The sequence below is a fragment of the Phyllobates terribilis genome, unplaced genomic scaffold (assembly GCF_046119375.1).
Source record: "Phyllobates terribilis strain yellow unplaced genomic scaffold, ASM4611937v1 Scaffold_7__3_contigs__length_470593459, whole genome shotgun sequence".
NCBI lineage: Eukaryota > Metazoa > Chordata > Amphibia > Anura > Dendrobatidae > Phyllobates > Phyllobates terribilis.
The window spans coordinates 90,888,445-90,905,254 of record NW_027362767.1 but is presented as its reverse complement, the minus strand read 5'-3'; positions in this window follow the sequence as shown (position 1 = coordinate 90,905,254).

Here is a 16,810-nt window from a genome sequence, read left to right as displayed (position 1 = left end):
GGTTTTGCTCTGCTCTGCTTGTCTACCGCAACTGCGGGGTTTGCTCTGCTCTGCTGCACCTGCGGGTTTTGCTCTGCTCTGCTTGTCTACCACACCTGCGGGTTTTGCTCTGCTCTGCTTGTCTACTTCACCTGCGGGTTTTGCTCTGCTGTGCTTGTCTATCGCACCTGCGGCTCTGTTCCTGTATCCCAGTCTGTACTGGTCCCTATCCTGCCTGCGTTCCTACCTGACAGTACCCACCTGTCTGCATACCAGCCGTGCCTGCCAGTACCCACCTGTCTGCACTCCAGCCGTGCCTGCCAGTACCCACCTGTCTGCATACCAACCGTGCCTGCCAGTACCCACATGTCTGTATGCCAGCGTAACCTGCCTGTTCCTGCATTCCACGGTGTGGGTCAACAGCTGTGACCGGTGTCTGACCTGGAGCAGTATCTAGTCCCTTTGCTCGGTTCCTCCCTGGTTCACAGAGTCGAATGAGCCGTCGTGCGACCTTGGTCGGACCGAGTTGATACTTAGTCACGCCCCTCCAGGCACTCCTCGGTTCATGGTCCAGTGGGATCACTAATCATGCTCAAGCCAGTCAGTCCGGGCGTGTGCGTAACACATAGTCACCTATAAAGTATAATGCACAGCCCATAGTCCTCCATAAAGTATAATGTACAGCCCATGGTCATCCATAAAGTATAAAGCAAAGCCCATAGTCCTCCATAAAGTATAATGTGCAGCCCATAGTCATCTATAAAGTATAATGCACAGCCCATAGTCCTCCATAAAGTATAATGTGCAGCCCATAGTCATCTATAAAGTATAAAGCACAGCCCATAGTCCTCCATAAAGTATAATGTGCAGCCCATAGTCATCTATAAAGTATAATGCACAGCCTATAGTCACCCATAAAGTATAATGCATAGCCCATAGTCACCTACAAAGTATAATGCACAGCCCATAGTCATCCATAAAGTATAATGCATAGCCCATAGTCACCCATAAAGTATAATGCACAGCCCATAGTCACCCATAAAGTATAATGCACAGCCCATAGTCGTCCATAAAGTATAATGCACAGCCCATAGTCATCCATAAAGTATAATGTACAGCCCATAGTCATCCATAAACTATAATGCACAGCACATAGTCATCCATAAAGTATAATGCACAGCCCATAGTCACCCATAAAGTATAATGCACAGCCCATAGTCATCCATAAAGTATAATGCACAGCACATAGTCATCCATAAAGTATAATGCATAGCCTATAGTCACCTATAAAGTATAATGCACAGCCCACAGTCCTCCATAAAGTGTAATGCACAGCCCATAGTCATCCATAAAGTATAATGCACCTCATAGTCATCCATAAAGTATAATGTACAGCCCATAGTCATCCATAAATTGTAATGCACAGCCCATAGTCACCCATAAAGTATAATGCACAGCCCATAGTCATCCATAAAGTATAATGCACAGCCCATAGTCATCCATAAAGTATAATGCACAGCCCATAGTCACCCATAAAGTATAATGCACAGACCATAGTCATCCATAAAGTATAATGCACAGCCCATAGTCATCCATAAAGTATAATGTGCAACCCATAGTCATCCATACAGAATAATGCACAGCACATAGTCATCCATAAAGTATGATGCATAGCCCACAGTCATCCATGAAGCATAATGCACAGCCCATAGTCCTCCATAAAGTATAATGCACAGCCCATAGTCATCCATAAAGTATAATGTACGACCCATAGTCCACCATAAAGTACAATGCACGGCCCATAATCATCCATAAAGTATAATGCACAGCACATAGATATCTATAAAGTATAATGTTCATCCGATAGTCACCCATAAAGTATAATGTACAGCCCATAGTCCTCCAAAAAGTATAATGCACAACCCATAATCACTGATAAAGTATAATCCATAGCCCATAGTCATCCATAAAGTATTAGGCATAGCCTTTAGTCACGCATAACGTATAATGCACAGCCCATAGTCACCCATAAATTATAATGCACAGCCCATAGTCACCCATAAAGTATAATGTACAGCCCATAGTCATCCATAAATTGTAATGCACAGCCCATAGTCACCCATAAAGTATAATGCACAGCCCATAGTCAACCATAAAGTATAATGTACAGCCCATAGTCATTTTTAAAGTATAATGCACAGCTCATAGTCACCCATAAAGTATAATGCACAGCCCATAGTCACCTATAAAGTATAATGCACAGCCCATAGTCCTCCATAAAGTATAATGTACAACCCATAGTTATCCATAGAGTATAATGTACAGCCCAGTCATCTATAAAGTATAATGCACAGCCTATAGTCACCCATAAAGTATAATGCATAGCCCATAGTCATCCATAAAGTATAATGTACAGCCCATAGTCACCCATAAAGTATAATGCACAGCCCATAGTCATCCATAAAGGATAATGTACAGCCAATAGTCATTCATAAAGTATATTGCATAGCCCATAGTCATCCATAAAGTATAATGCATAGCCCATAGTGTAACATCCCTGGCGGCGTACTGGTATGGCTTACCACCTCCCACCATGCAAGACCGCCATCTTACCTATCAGTCCAGTCTGCACACTTTGCTCCAGTACCTGCTGTGTGCATGTCTCTTGTCTGATTGCTTAGGGCTGTGGCGCGGTTACTGCCTGTTTCTTATAGTTACTGTGTGCACAGTCCTAATGCGCCCCAGCCTATTGCTGTGAGTCACTGGATACTTAAACCCCCTCCACCCAGTAGGAGGTGCCTGACCAACACTTTCTTTCAGTGTGTTCTGTACAACTGAGTTGTCAGGTCCTGTCCTGTATCTTGTCTGTTTCAGCCACCCTGGGGGCTGTATACCCAGGCCTGTTACCTGTATCTGTGACTTCTAGTCTGTTTCCGCCACCCTGGGGGCTGAGTTCCCAGGCTCGTTCCTGTATCTTGTTCCTGGTTCAGTTCCTGTCTGAACAGTGTCCTAGCCCGTTACTTGTTTGTCACTATGTCCGTATCTTCTCTTTTCCTGTAGTGTCTGAACCTGCACCTAACTCCAACTCGTTGTCTCTGTACTTCTGTTTGTGAGTTTAGTGTCCACTCGCTACTTCATTGTAAGTACCTTGTGTGTATTTGCTCTGCTTGTCTACTGCACTTGCGGGTTTTGCTCTGCTCTGCTTGTCTACCGCACCTGCGGGTTTTGCTCTGCTCTGCTTGTCTACGCACCTGCGGGGTTTGCTCTGCTCTGCTAGTCTACCGCACTTGCGGGGTTTGCTCTGGTCTGCTTGTCTACCGGACTTGCGGGTTTTGCTCTGCACTGCTTGCCTACCTCACTTGCGGGTTTTGCTCTGCTCGGCTTGTCTACCGCATTTGTGGGGTTTGCTCTGCTCGGCTTGTCTACCGCACCTGCGGGTTTTGCTCTGCTCAGCTTGTCTACCGCACCTGCGGGTTTTGCTCTGCTCTGCTTGTCTACCACACCTGCGGGTTTTGCTCTGCTCAGCTTGTCTACCGCACCTGCGGGTTTTACTCTGCTCTGCTTGTCTACCGCACCTGCGGGTTTTGCTCTGCTCTGCTTGTTTACCGCAACTGCGGGTTTTGCTCTGCTCTGCTGCACCTGCGAGTTTTGCTCTGCTCTGCTTGTCTACCGCACCTGCGGGTTTTGCTCTGCTCTGCTTGTCTACTGCACCTGCGGGTTTTGCTCTGCTGTGCTTGTCTATCGCACCTGCGGCTCTGTTCCTGTATCCCAGTCTGTGCTGGTCCCTATCCTGCCTGCGTTAATAACTGACAGTACCCACCTGTCTGCATACCAGCCGTGCCTGCCAGTACCCACCTGTCTGCACTCCAGCCGTGCCTGCCAGTACCCACCTGTCTGCACTCCAGCTGTGCCTGCCAGTACCCACATGTCTGTATGCCAGCGTAACCTGCCTGTTCCTGCATTCCACGGTGTGGGTCAACAGCTGTGACCGGTGTCTGACCTGGAGCAGTATCTGGTCCCTTTGCTCGGTTCCTCCCTGGTTCACAGAGTCGAATGAGCCGTCGTGCGACCTTGGTCGGACCGAGTTAATACTTAGTCAAGCCCCTCCAGGCACTCCTCGGTTCATGGTCCAGTGGGATCACTAATCATGCTCAAGCCAGTCAGTCCGGGCGTGTGCGTAACACATAGTCACCTATAAAGTATAATGCACAGCCCATAGTCCTCCATAAAGTATAATGTACAGCCCATAGTCCTCCATAAAGTAAAAAGCACAGCCCATAGTTATCCATAAAGTATAATGTGCAGCCCATAGTCATCTATAAAGTATAATGCACAGCCTATAGTCACCCATAAAGTATAATGCATAGCCCATAGTCACCTACAAAGTATAATGCACAGCCCATAGTCATCCATAGAGTATAATGCATAGCCCATAGTCACCCATAAAGTATAATGCACAGCCCATAGTCACCCATAAAGTATAATGCACAGCCCATAGTCATCCATAAAGTATAATGTACAGCCCATGGTCATCCATAAACTATAATGCACAGCACATAGTCATCCATAAAGTATAATGCATAGCCTATAGTCACCTATAAAGTATAATGCTCAGCCCATAGTCACCCATAAAGTATAATGCACAGCCCATAGTCACCCATAAAGTATAATGCACAGCCCATAGTCATCCATAAAGTATAATGCACAGCCCATAGTCACCCATAAAGTATAATGCACAGCACATAGTCATCCATAAAGTATAATGCATAGCCTATGGTCACCTATAAAGTATAATGCACAGCCCATAGTCACGTATAAAGTATAATGCACAGCCCATAGTCCTCCATAAAGTGTAATGCACAGCCCATAGTCATCCATAAAGTATAATGCACCTCATAGTCATCAATAAAGTATAATGTACAGCCAATAGTCATCCATAAATTGTAATGCACAGCCCATAGTCACCCATAAAGTATAATGCACAGCCCATAGTCATCCATAAAGTATAATGCACAGCCCATAGTCACCCATAAAGTATAATGCACAGACCATAGTCATCCATAAAGTATAATGCACAGCCCATAGTCATCCATAAAGTATAATGTGCAGCCCATAGTCATCCATACAGAATAATGCACAGCCCCTAATCACCGATAAAGTATAATGCATAGCCCATAGTCATCCATAAAGTATAATGCATAGTCTTTAGTCACGCATAACGTATAAAGCACAGCCCATAGTCACCCATAAATTATAATGCACAACCCATAGTCATCCATAAAGTATAATGTACAGCCCATAGTCATCCATAAATTGTAATGCACAGCCCATAGTCACCCATTAAGTATAATGCACAGCCCATAGTCATCCATAAAGTATAATGCATAGCCCATAGTCATACATGAAGTATAATGCATAGCCCATAGTCACCCATAAATTATAATGCGCAGCCCAGTCACCCATAAAGTATAATCTACAGCCCATAGTCATCCATAAAGTTTAATACACAGCCCATAGTCATCCCTAAAGTATAATGTACAGCCCATAGTCATCTATAAAGTATAATGTACAGCCCATAGTCATCCATAAATTGTAATGCACAGCCCATAGTCACCTATAAAGTATAATGCACAGCTCATTGTAATCCATAAAGTATAATGCACAGCCCATAGTCATCCATAAAGTATAATGCGTAGCGCATAGTCTCCCATAAAGTATAATGCATAGCCCATAGTCATCCAAAAAGTATAATGGAAAGCCCATAGTCATCCATAAAGTATAATGCATAGCCCATAGTCACCCATAAAGTATAATGCATAGCCCATAGTCACCTATAAAGTATAATGCACAGCTCATAGTCATCCATAAAGTATAATGCAGAGCCCATAGTCATCCATATAGTCACCCATAAAGTATAATGCATAGTTCATAGTCACCTATAAAGTATAATGAACAGCCCATAGTCCTCCATAAAGTATAATATACAGCCCATAGTCATCCATAAAGTTTAATACACAGCCCATAGTCATCCATAAAGTATAATGTACAGCCCATAGTCTTCTATAAAGTATAATGCACAGCCCATAGTCTTCCATAAATTGTAATGCACAGCCCATAGTCACCCATAAAGTATAATGCACAGCCCATAGTCACCCATAAAGTATAATGTACAGCCTATAGTCATCCATAAAGTATAATGCACAGCCTATAGTCACCCATAAAGTATAATGCATAGCCCATAGTCACCTATAAAGTATAATGCACAGCCCATAGTCACCCATAAAGTATAATGTGTAGCGCCGGCGTCCCTGCCCTCTGCTAGGCAGGGACGCTGTTCCCCTCACCTCCCTGCTCCGTGCCCGGCGTCCTCCTCCCGCTCTGCTGGCAGCGCGCGCTCCTTCCCGGCCACTGTGCTTAGGGCGCGCGCGCGCGCTCTCCCTCCCTCTTAAAGGGGCCGCGCGCGCCGTCCTAAGGAGTCCCCGGCCAATGGCCGGAGGACTTCACCATATATAAGGCACCTCCTCCAAAATGGAGGTGCCCGAGCAATGTTGTTGCACTGTTCACTACTCTGCTTCAGCCCTCAGGTCCCGTTGCCAGTTACCTGCCAGATACCTGCCAGATTCCTGCCAGCTTGCTGTCTTATTCCTGCCTGATATTCCGCTACCTGCCTGCTAGCCTGAGGTCCGACGGTCTGCCTTACAACTCCTGTCAGTCTGTCTAAGGACCAGCTTGCCCGCTCACCTGGGAGCGCACTTCAGCTACCTGCCTGCTTGCCTGAGGTCCGACGGTCTGCCTTCCAACTCCTGTCAGTCTGTCTATGGACCAGCTTGCCCGCTCACCTGGGAGCGCACATCTGCTACCTGCCTGCTAGCCTACCTGGAGGCTCCGCCGTCACGTGCTGTGACCACCTGCCTGTCCAGTGATTCCTGTCCGCTCACCTGGGAGCGCTCATCTGCTGCCTGTCCGCTAGCCTACCTGGAGGCTCTGCTGTCACGTGCTGTGACCACCCGCTTATCCAGAGACTCTCGCCCGCTCACCTGGGAGCGCTCATCTGCCGCCTGTCTGTTGGTCTTCCTGGAGGCTCCGCCGTCACATGCTGTGACCACCCGTTTATCCAGAGACTCTCGCCTGCTCACCTGGGAGCTCAAGTCTACCATCAGCCGCCACAGGTCGTACCAACCCTTTACCCAGAGACTGCCCCGGTCACTTGCCGTGACCATCTGCCCGTTCTTCCAGAGACTGTCCCGGTCACTTGCCGTGACCATCTGCCCGTTCACCCAGAGACTGCCCCAGTCACTTGCCGTGATCTCCTGCCCGTTCTTCCAGAGACTGTCCCGGTCACCTGCTGTGACTGCCTGCCTAGTCGCCACCCGCTCCCTTACAAGGACCGCCCCCTTGTATAGTAGCTCAGAGGTTCCACCTCCCAGACCCGTTACAGTTTGCTCGGGCCATGGAACCCGGTGGCACCCAAGCTCCCTCGCTCTCGGACCTCTGTCATGAACTGTCCCGTCAGAGGTCCCAACAGGAGTCCATCCTGGGTCACCTGCGGAATGTCAATTCTCGCCTGGACACTCTGACTGCTCCACCAGCAACCACCGCCAGTGCCATGACTCGCAACCCGTCAGCTCCGCTGCCCACCAATACCATGGTATCCTACCCCGGACCCCGGCTTTCAGCACCTCCTCGCTTCGGAGGCGACTCCGCCCAGGCTCGGGGCTTCATTAATCAGTGCACCCTGCACTTTGAACTATTGTCCCACCAGTTTAACTCCGACCGGGCCAAAATTGCCTTCATCATGTCCCATCTCACCGGGGAGGCCCTGGCCTGGCTAAATCCTCTATGGGAGAGAGGAGACCCCCTGGTGTCCGACTTGCCTGCCTTCCTCACGGCTTTCCGGAAAGTCTTCGACGAACCCGGACGGAAGACCTCATCCGCATCATCTCTGCTACGCCTCCGTCAGGGAAGTCTCACCGTGGGCCAATATGCCATACGGTTCCGTATCCTTGCCTCGGAGCTGGCCTGGGATAACGACGCTCTGGTATCCGTCTTCTGGGAGGGTCTGTCCGGCCGTATTAAAGATGAACTTGCCGGTCGGGACGTTCCTACCACTCTCGATGACCTAATAACTCTTGCCACCCGGATTGACTTACGATTCCAGGAGCGTGCCAAAGAGGTCACCCGTGAGAGGAGGTTTCCACGTCTAGCTCCTACTTTTCAGAAACCCGTCACTCCCTCCGTCTCTCCCCAGGTACACTCTCCTGAGCCTATGCAGATCGACCAGACCAAGATGGTCAAAACCCGTCAGGACTTACGCCGTGCCGAGGGGAGCTGCTTCTACTGTGGCAGTAAGGAGCACCAGATCCGTGCCTGCCCAGAGAGGTCGGGAAACGCCTGTGTCTAGGTTCGCTCAGAGAGGTCGACCTAGACGAGAATAAATCCTCTCCATCTCTGCTGCTGTCAGTTTCAATCGTCTGCGGGGAGAACCGTTATTTCGAACTAGCCCAACTGGACTCTGGAGCAGCCGGGAATCTTATTTCACAGTCCCTGGTAGAGAAATACCGCATCCCCACCAAACCTCTGGCTGTACCCTTGTCTGTTGCTGCCGTGGATGGGGGTCTCTTACCACGCCCCATCCAACTCATCACCGAATCCATTACTCTGCAGGTGGGAATGCTGCATTCTGAGAGTATCTCCTTTCATGTTCTGCCTGGACTCTCTCACGCCCTCCTGCTAGGTCTACCTTGGCTCCAGAGACATGCACCCGTGCTTGACTGGCAGACCGGAGAAGTCCTTCGCTGGGGACAGGACTGCCATAAGACCTGTCTGGTTCCCGTCCATCCCGTCCGTCCTTCTCCTACCCCAGCTAATCTACCTGGACTTCCGATTCCTTATTGGTCTTATGCTGATGTCTTTAATAAAAAGGAAGCAGAGACACTACCCCCTCATAGACCATACGACTGCCCTATCGACTTGTTACCCGGTACTACTCCTCCCCGTGGGCGTATTTATCCATTATCCGCTGCTGAGACCCGGTCGATGTCCGAATATATTGAGGAGAATCTGGCCAGGGGATTCATCCGGAAATCTACCTCCCCGGTGGGAGCAGGCTTCTTCTTCGTAAAAAAGAAGGACGGCTCTCTCCGTCCCTGTATTGACTATAGAGGCCTTAACCAGATCACGGTGAAGAATAAGTACCCCCTTCCGCTCATTCCGGAGTTATTTGATCGTCTGAGAGGGGCTAGAATCTTCACCAAACTGGACCTCCGTGGGGCGTACAACCTGGTTCGTATCCGTCAGGGGGATGAATGGAAGACGGCATTCAACACCCGGGACGGCCACTATGAATATCTGGTAATGCCCTTTGGTCTCTGTAACGCTCCTGCCGTCTTTCAAGAGTTGGTCAATGACATCTTCCGGGACCTTCTCTACTCCTGCGTAGTGGTGTACCTGGACGACATCTTGGTCTTCTCTCCGGATCTCCAGACTCACCGGAGGGACGTTCGTCAGGTCCTGCTCAGGCTCAGGCAGAATCACCTCTTCGCTAAATACGAGAAGTGCCTCTTTGAGCAGACCTCGCTTCCGTTTTTGGGCTACATTATTTCTCAGACCGGCCTACGAATGGATCCAGAGAAACTGTCTGCCATCGAGAAATGGCCTCGACCGGAGGGGTTGAAGGCCATTCAGCGGTTCCTGGGCTTCGCCAACTACTACCGCCTCTTCATACCACACTTCTCTTCCCGGACTGCCCCAATTTCCGCGCTCACCCGTAAGGGTACTAATCCCAAAGAGTGGCCGCCCGAAGCAGAGGAGGCCTTTCTTTCCTTAAAACAGGCCTTCTCTTCCGCCCCGGTGCTGCATCGCCCGGACGGCAACAAGCAGTTCTTCCTGGAAGTTGACGCCTCCTCCTCTGGAGCCGGAGCGGTACTTACTCAAAAATCATCTTCCGGGATGATGGTAACTTGCAGCTTCTTCTCTAAACTCTTCTCCTCCTCTGAGCGCAATTATTCCATAGGAGACCGAGAGTTATTGGCCATCAAACTGGGATTGGAGGAGTGGCGTTACCTGCTCGAGGGGGCTCTTCACCCGGTAATAATTTACACTGACCACAAGAACTTGGCTTACCTCCAGCATGCCCAGAGACTTAACCCGCGCCAAGCCCGGTGGTCCTTGTTTTTTGCTCGCTTTGATTTTGTTCTTCATTTTCGCCCGGCTGACAAAAACGTCAAGGCGGACGCCTTGTCTCGATCCTTTCTGGTGTCTGATCTCGAGGAAGATCCGAAACACATCATCGATCCCGCCAGAGTAATGCAGGTGGCTCCCGTGAGTCTAAATCGTCTCCCTCCCGGAAAGACGTTCGTATCAGTACCTGATCGGGAGAAGATCCTTCACTGGGGTCACTCGTCTAAACTAGCTGGCCATGCCGGTCAGAAAAAGACCCTCCAGCTTATTACCCGGCACTACTGGTGGCCTACCCTGCACAAGGACGTAATAGACTTTGTTTCTGCCTGTGTGTCCTGCGCCCGCAACAAGGTTCCGAGACATCTGCCAGCCGGTCGCCTCCTTCCGCTCCCAGTACCTGCTGCCCCCTGGCAGCATATAGCAATGGACTTTATAACAGACCTCCCAGTCTCTGCCGGTTGTACGGTCATTTGGGTGGTCGCTGACCGCTTCTCCAAGATGGCTCATTTCGTTCCCCTGCCAGGCCTCCCGTCTGCACCCGAGCTAGCTAAAGACTTTATTCATCACATCTTTCGTCTTCATGGCCTGCCCCTCCACATCGTGTCGGATCGTGGGGTACAGTTCACCTCACGCTTCTGGAGAGCCACTTGTAAACTGCTAGATGTCACCCTGGACTTCTCTTCCGCTTACCACCCACAGTCCAATGGTCAAGTGGAGCGGATCAATCAGAACCTGACCAGTTACCTCCGGCACTTCGTTAATGCCCATCATTCTGACTGGGTGGATCTCCTACCATGGGCCGAGTTCTCTTATAACAATCACGAGAGCGAATCCTCCTCCAAATCCCCGTTTTTTGTAGTCTTCGGTCAGCATCCTCGGATTCCTTTTCCTGTCTCCACCTCTGTGGACAACCCGGCTGCGGAATCTCTCGTTAGCAAATTTTCCTCCATTTGGGAGAGTACCCGATCCGCACTCCTTCAGTCGTCCGAACGGATGAAAAGACATGCTGACAAAAAACGCCTGGATCCTCCACAATTTCGTCCCGGAGATAAAGTCTGGCTCTCATCTAAATATGTCCGACTCAAGATACCTTCTTATAAGTTAGGGCCTCGGTTCATCGGCCCCCTGGAGGTCATCAGTCAGATCAACCCGGTGGCCTATAAATTGAAACTCCCGGCCAACTTACGGATCCCTAACTCCTTCCACGTATCTCTCCTCAAACCTGTGGTACTTAACTCTTTTTCCAAGTCTACAGGTACGCCTCCTGCTCCGGTTTCTGCTGAGGACGAGTTTGAGGTAGAGAACATTCTTGCCACCAAAAGGGTAAGAGGAAAGACCTTTTTTCTAGTAGATTGGAAGGGGTTTGGTCCTGAGGAGAGAACGTGGGAGCCCCGGGAGAACATCCATGCCCCTCTCATCCTTGATAAATTTCTGTCTGGCCTAAAAAAGGGGGGGCCTAAAGGGGGGGGTACTGTAGCGCCGGCGTCCCTGCCCTCTGCTAGGCAGGGACGCTGTTCCCCTCACCTCCCTGCTCCGTGCCCGGCGTCCTCCTCCCGCTCTGCTGGCAGCGCGCGCTCCTTCCCGGCCACTGTGCTTAGGGCGCGCGCGCTCTCCCTCCCTCTTAAAGGGGCCGCGCGCGCCGTCCTAAGGAGTCCCCGGCCAATGGCCGGAGGACTTCACCATATATAAGGCACCTCCTCCAAAATGGAGGTGCCCGAGCAATGTTGTTGCACTGTTCACTACTCTGCTTCAGCCCTCAGGTCCCGTTGCCAGTTACCTGCCAGATACCTGCCAGATTCCTGCCAGCTTGCTGTCTTATTCCTGCCTGATATTCCGCTACCTGCCTGCTAGCCTGAGGTCCGACGGTCTGCCTTACAACTCCTGTCAGTCTGTCTAAGGACCAGCTTGCCCGCTCACCTGGGAGCGCACTTCGGCTACCTGCCTGCTTGCCTGAGGTCCGACGGTCTGCCTTCCAACTCCTGTCAGTCTGTCTATGGACCAGCTTGCCCGCTCACCTGGGAGCGCACATCTGCTACCTGCCTGCTAGCCTACCTGGAGGCTCCGCCGTCACGTGCTGTGACCACCTGCCTGTCCAGTGATTCCTGTCCGCTCACCTGGGAGCGCTCATCTGCTGCCTGTCCGCTAGCCTACCTGGAGGCTCTGCCGTCACGTGCTGTGACCACCCGCTTATCCAGAGACTCTCGCCCGCTCACCTGGGAGCGCTCATCTGCCGCCTGTCTGTTGGTCTTCCTGGAGGCTCCGCCGTCACATGCTGTGACCACCCGTTTATCCAGAGACTCTCGCCTGCTCACCTGGGAGCTCAAGTCTACCATCAGCCGCCACAGGTCGTACCAACCCTTTACCCAGAGACTGCCCCGGTCACTTGCCGTGACCATCTGCCCGTTCTTCCAGAGACTGTCCCGGTCACTTGCCGTGACCATCTGCCCGTTCACCCAGAGACTGCCCCAGTCACTTGCCGTGATCTCCTGCCCGTTCTTCCAGAGACTGTCCCGGTCACCTGCTGTGACTGCCTGCCTAGTCGCCACCCGCTCCCTTACAAGGACCGCCCCCTTGTATAGTAGCTCAGAGGTTCCACCTCCCAGACCCGTTACATAATGCAGAGCCCATAATCACCCATAAATTGTAATGCACAGCCCATAGTCACCCATAAATTATAATGCACAGCCCATAGTCACCCATAAATTGTGTTGCACCTCATAGTCATCCATAAAGTTTAATGTACAGCCCAGAGTCATCCATAAAGTATAATGTACAGACCATAGTCATCTATAAAGTATAATGCACAGCCCATAGTCCTTCATAAAGTATAATGTACAGCCTATAGTCATCCATAAAGTATAATGCACAGCCCATAGTCATCCATAAAGTATAATGTACAGACCATAGTCATCTATAAAGTATATTGCACAGCCTATAGTCACCCATAAAGTATAATGCACAGCCCATAGTCACCCAAAAAGTATAATGCACAGCCCATAGTCACTTATAAAGTATAATGTACAGCTCATAGTCACCCATAAATTGTGATGCACGTCATAGTCATCCATAAAGTTTAATATACAGCCCATAGTCATCCATAAATTGTAATGCACAGCCCATAGTCACCAATAAAGTATAATGCATAGCCCATAGTCACCCATAAAGTATAATGTATAGCCCATAGTCACCTATAAAGTATAATGTACAGCCTATAGTCATCCATAAAGTATAATGCACAGCACATAGATATCTATAAAGTATAATGTTCATCCGATAGTCACCCATAAAGTATAATGTACAGCCGATAGTCCTCCAAAAAGTATAATGCACAGCCCATAATCCATTCCTGCACAGCCTGAACCTTCACAGGGTCCATCTCAAAGCCCTCGCTGGAGACAATGTAGCCCAAAAAGCTAATTTTCTGCATGCACAGCGAACTCACATTTCTCCAGCTTAGCAAAGAGTGAATTATCACTCAATAACTGCAAAACTTCACGTACACTCTGCCAATGGGACTCTAGATCTGGTGAATAAATCAAAATGTCATCCAAATACACAACCACATTCTTACCATTCAAAGGTCTTAATAAGGTACTGAAAAAATGCTGGTGCATTGGTAAGACCAAAAGGCATCACCAGATTCTCAAAATGACCTACCGGAGTGTTAAAAGCAGTTTTCCATTCATCACCCTCCTTCACACGTAACAAATTGTATGCCCCCCGGAGATCAATTTTGGAGAACGACTTGGCTCCCACTAACTGGTTAAACAAGTCAGGAATTAACGGCAATGGGTTGGAATTGCGTACGGTAATCTTATTAATTTCACGAAAATCCAGACATGGACGTAAACCGCCATCTTTTTTTTCTAACAAAGAAGAATCCAACTGCCACAGGTGACTTAGAAGTAGAGATGAGCGGTGTTCGACTAGAACTGTTCGCCAATCTCAAATTCGAGCTGTTTTGGGCGGTGTTCGAGTTGTTCGACGAACCCGAACGATTTGCAAAAAATTCGGCTGTTCGAGGTTATGTTCGATAACTGTTCGTGCACCAAAAGCGTGTCCTGCATGTCTGGTGCTATTTAGAGCACCAATCATGCAGGGATTGTCTGCCACTCACTGTAATGCCACAGCCATGGTGGTTGTGGCATTACAGTGATTGCCCAAATCGATGGGAACAGTGCCAACAGTGAAACATGAAAAGCCGGCAATTCAGCAGCGGCATACACCGGTACCCGACAATTTAGAACCGAAAGAATAGAGCTTCACACATAGATTAGATAGATATAAACATGTCAGCCACATATATACGAAGTACAGTGAAAGTGCTGCTTACTGTACTTGTCATTTAGCGTAAAGGATTTATCAAAAAAAATAATAGTGTTTTCATGCACCGTCTCTTTAAAAAAGCCGGCCGGCAATTCAGCAGCGGTACCCGACAATTTAGAATAGAAGGAATAGAGAATCACACATAGATTAGATAGATAGAAACATGTCAGTCACATATATATGAAGTACAGTGACAGTGTTGATTACTGTACTTGTCATTTAGTGTAAAGGATTTATCAAAAAAAATAATAGTGTTTTCATGCACCGTCTCTTTAAAAAAGCCGGCCGGCAATTCAGCATCTGTACCCAACAATTTAGAATAGAAGGAATAGAGAATCACACATAGATTAGATAGATAGAAACATGTCAGTCACATATATATGAAGTACAGTGACAGTGTTGCTTACTGTACTTGTCATTTAGTGTAAAGGATTTATTAAAAAAAATAATAGTGTTTTCATGCACCGTCTCTTTAAGAAAGCCGGCCGGCAATTCAGCATCTGTACCCGACAATTTATAACAGACAGAATAGAGCTTCACACATAGATTAGATAGATAGAAACATGTCAGTCACATATATATGAAGTACAGTGATAGTGTTGGTTACTGTACTTGTCATTTAGTATTAAAAAAAAGGATTTATTATTAAAAAAATTGGCGTGGGGTTCCCCTTAATTTTAGGCTCTAGCGGAGGTTAAGCAGACAGCTGGGGCAGATGTTTGAAGCCTGGGAAGGGGGTAATACCCACGGAGCTTCCCAGGCTACTAATATCAGCCCCCAGCTGAATACATAGCCTTTACTAGCTATTAAAATGGGGGACCCCCCAAAAAAAATGACGTGGGGTCCCCCCTAATTTAATAGCTAGCAAAGGCTAGGCAGACAGCTGGGGGCTGATATTAATAGCCCAGGAAGGGTGCCATGAATATTGGCCCCCTCCCAGGCTAGAAACACCAGCCGTCAGCCGCCCCAGAAATGGCGCATTCATAGGATGCGCCAATTCTGGCACTTAGCCTCGCTCTTCCACGCTGCCCTGGTGCGGTGGCAGGGGGTAATAGGGCTGGGGTTGATGTCAGCTTATAATGCCAGCTGACATCAAGCCCAGGTTAGTAATGGAGAGGCGTCTATAAGACACCCCCATTACTAACCCCATAGTCAAAGTTAAAAAAAACACAAACACCCAGAATAAAGTCCTTTAATTGAAATAAAGACACAATTCTTTATTGTTCTAAATTAAACCATACTTACCGTCACGCCCATTCCAGCTGAAGCCAACGATCTCCTGTAATAAAAATAAAATAATAAAGCAACCTCATCCTTACCTTTCCATGGTTCCCACGACAGCTTCAGCTCTGCTACATCGAGATGACAGGCTGGACCGCAGCAGAACGCTGCCATCCAGCCTGTCATCCCGCAGACACTGAGAAGCGCAGGCATGCTTGCGCTCTGCAGTGTCTGGCTGTGACGGCATAAAGATGAGCCGAGGTCATGTCCAATGAACTCGGCGCACCTCATGCACGTCACTTACAGCGTGGGAGAATTCTCACGCTGAAGCGCTGAGTGCAGGAGAATTTTCCCGCGCTGTCAGTGAGGTGCATGAGGTGAGCTGAGTTCATTGGACATGAACTCGGCTCATCTGGATGCCGTCACAGCGAGACACTGAGGAGCGCAAGCATGCCTGCTCTTCTCAGTGTCTGCGGCATGACAGGCTGGATGGCGGCGTTCTGCTGCGGTCCAGCCTGTCATCTCGATGTAGCAGAGCTGAAGCTGTCGTGGGAACCATGGAAAGGTAAGGATGAGGTTGGTTTATTATTTTTCTTTTATTGCAGGAGATCGTTGGCTTCAGCTGGAATGGGCGTGATGGTAAGTATAGTTTAATTTAGAACAATAAAGAATTGTGTGTTTATTTCAATTAAAGGACTTTTTTCTGGGTGTTGTGTTTTTTTTAAATACTTTACTAGAAATTCATGGTGGTCATGTCTAATATTGGCGTGACCCCATGAATTTTGGGCTTAGGGCCAGCTGATAATGCCAAGCTGGCCCTAACCCCTTTATTACCCAGTGAGCCACCGCACCAGGGCCCTGGATGAGTTGGGTACAGCGCCAGAAGATGGCGCTTCTATGAACGCGCCATTTTCCGGGGTGGCTGCGGACTGCAATTTGCAGCGGGGGGGGGCCCAGAAAGCTTGGGCCTCCCTGCGCTGCAGATTCCAGCCCCCAGCTGCCTAGTTGTACCTGGCTGGACACAAAAATAGGGCGAAGCCCCACGTATTTTTTTTTTAATTATTTCATGAAATTCATGAAATAATTAAAAAAAAATTGACGTGGG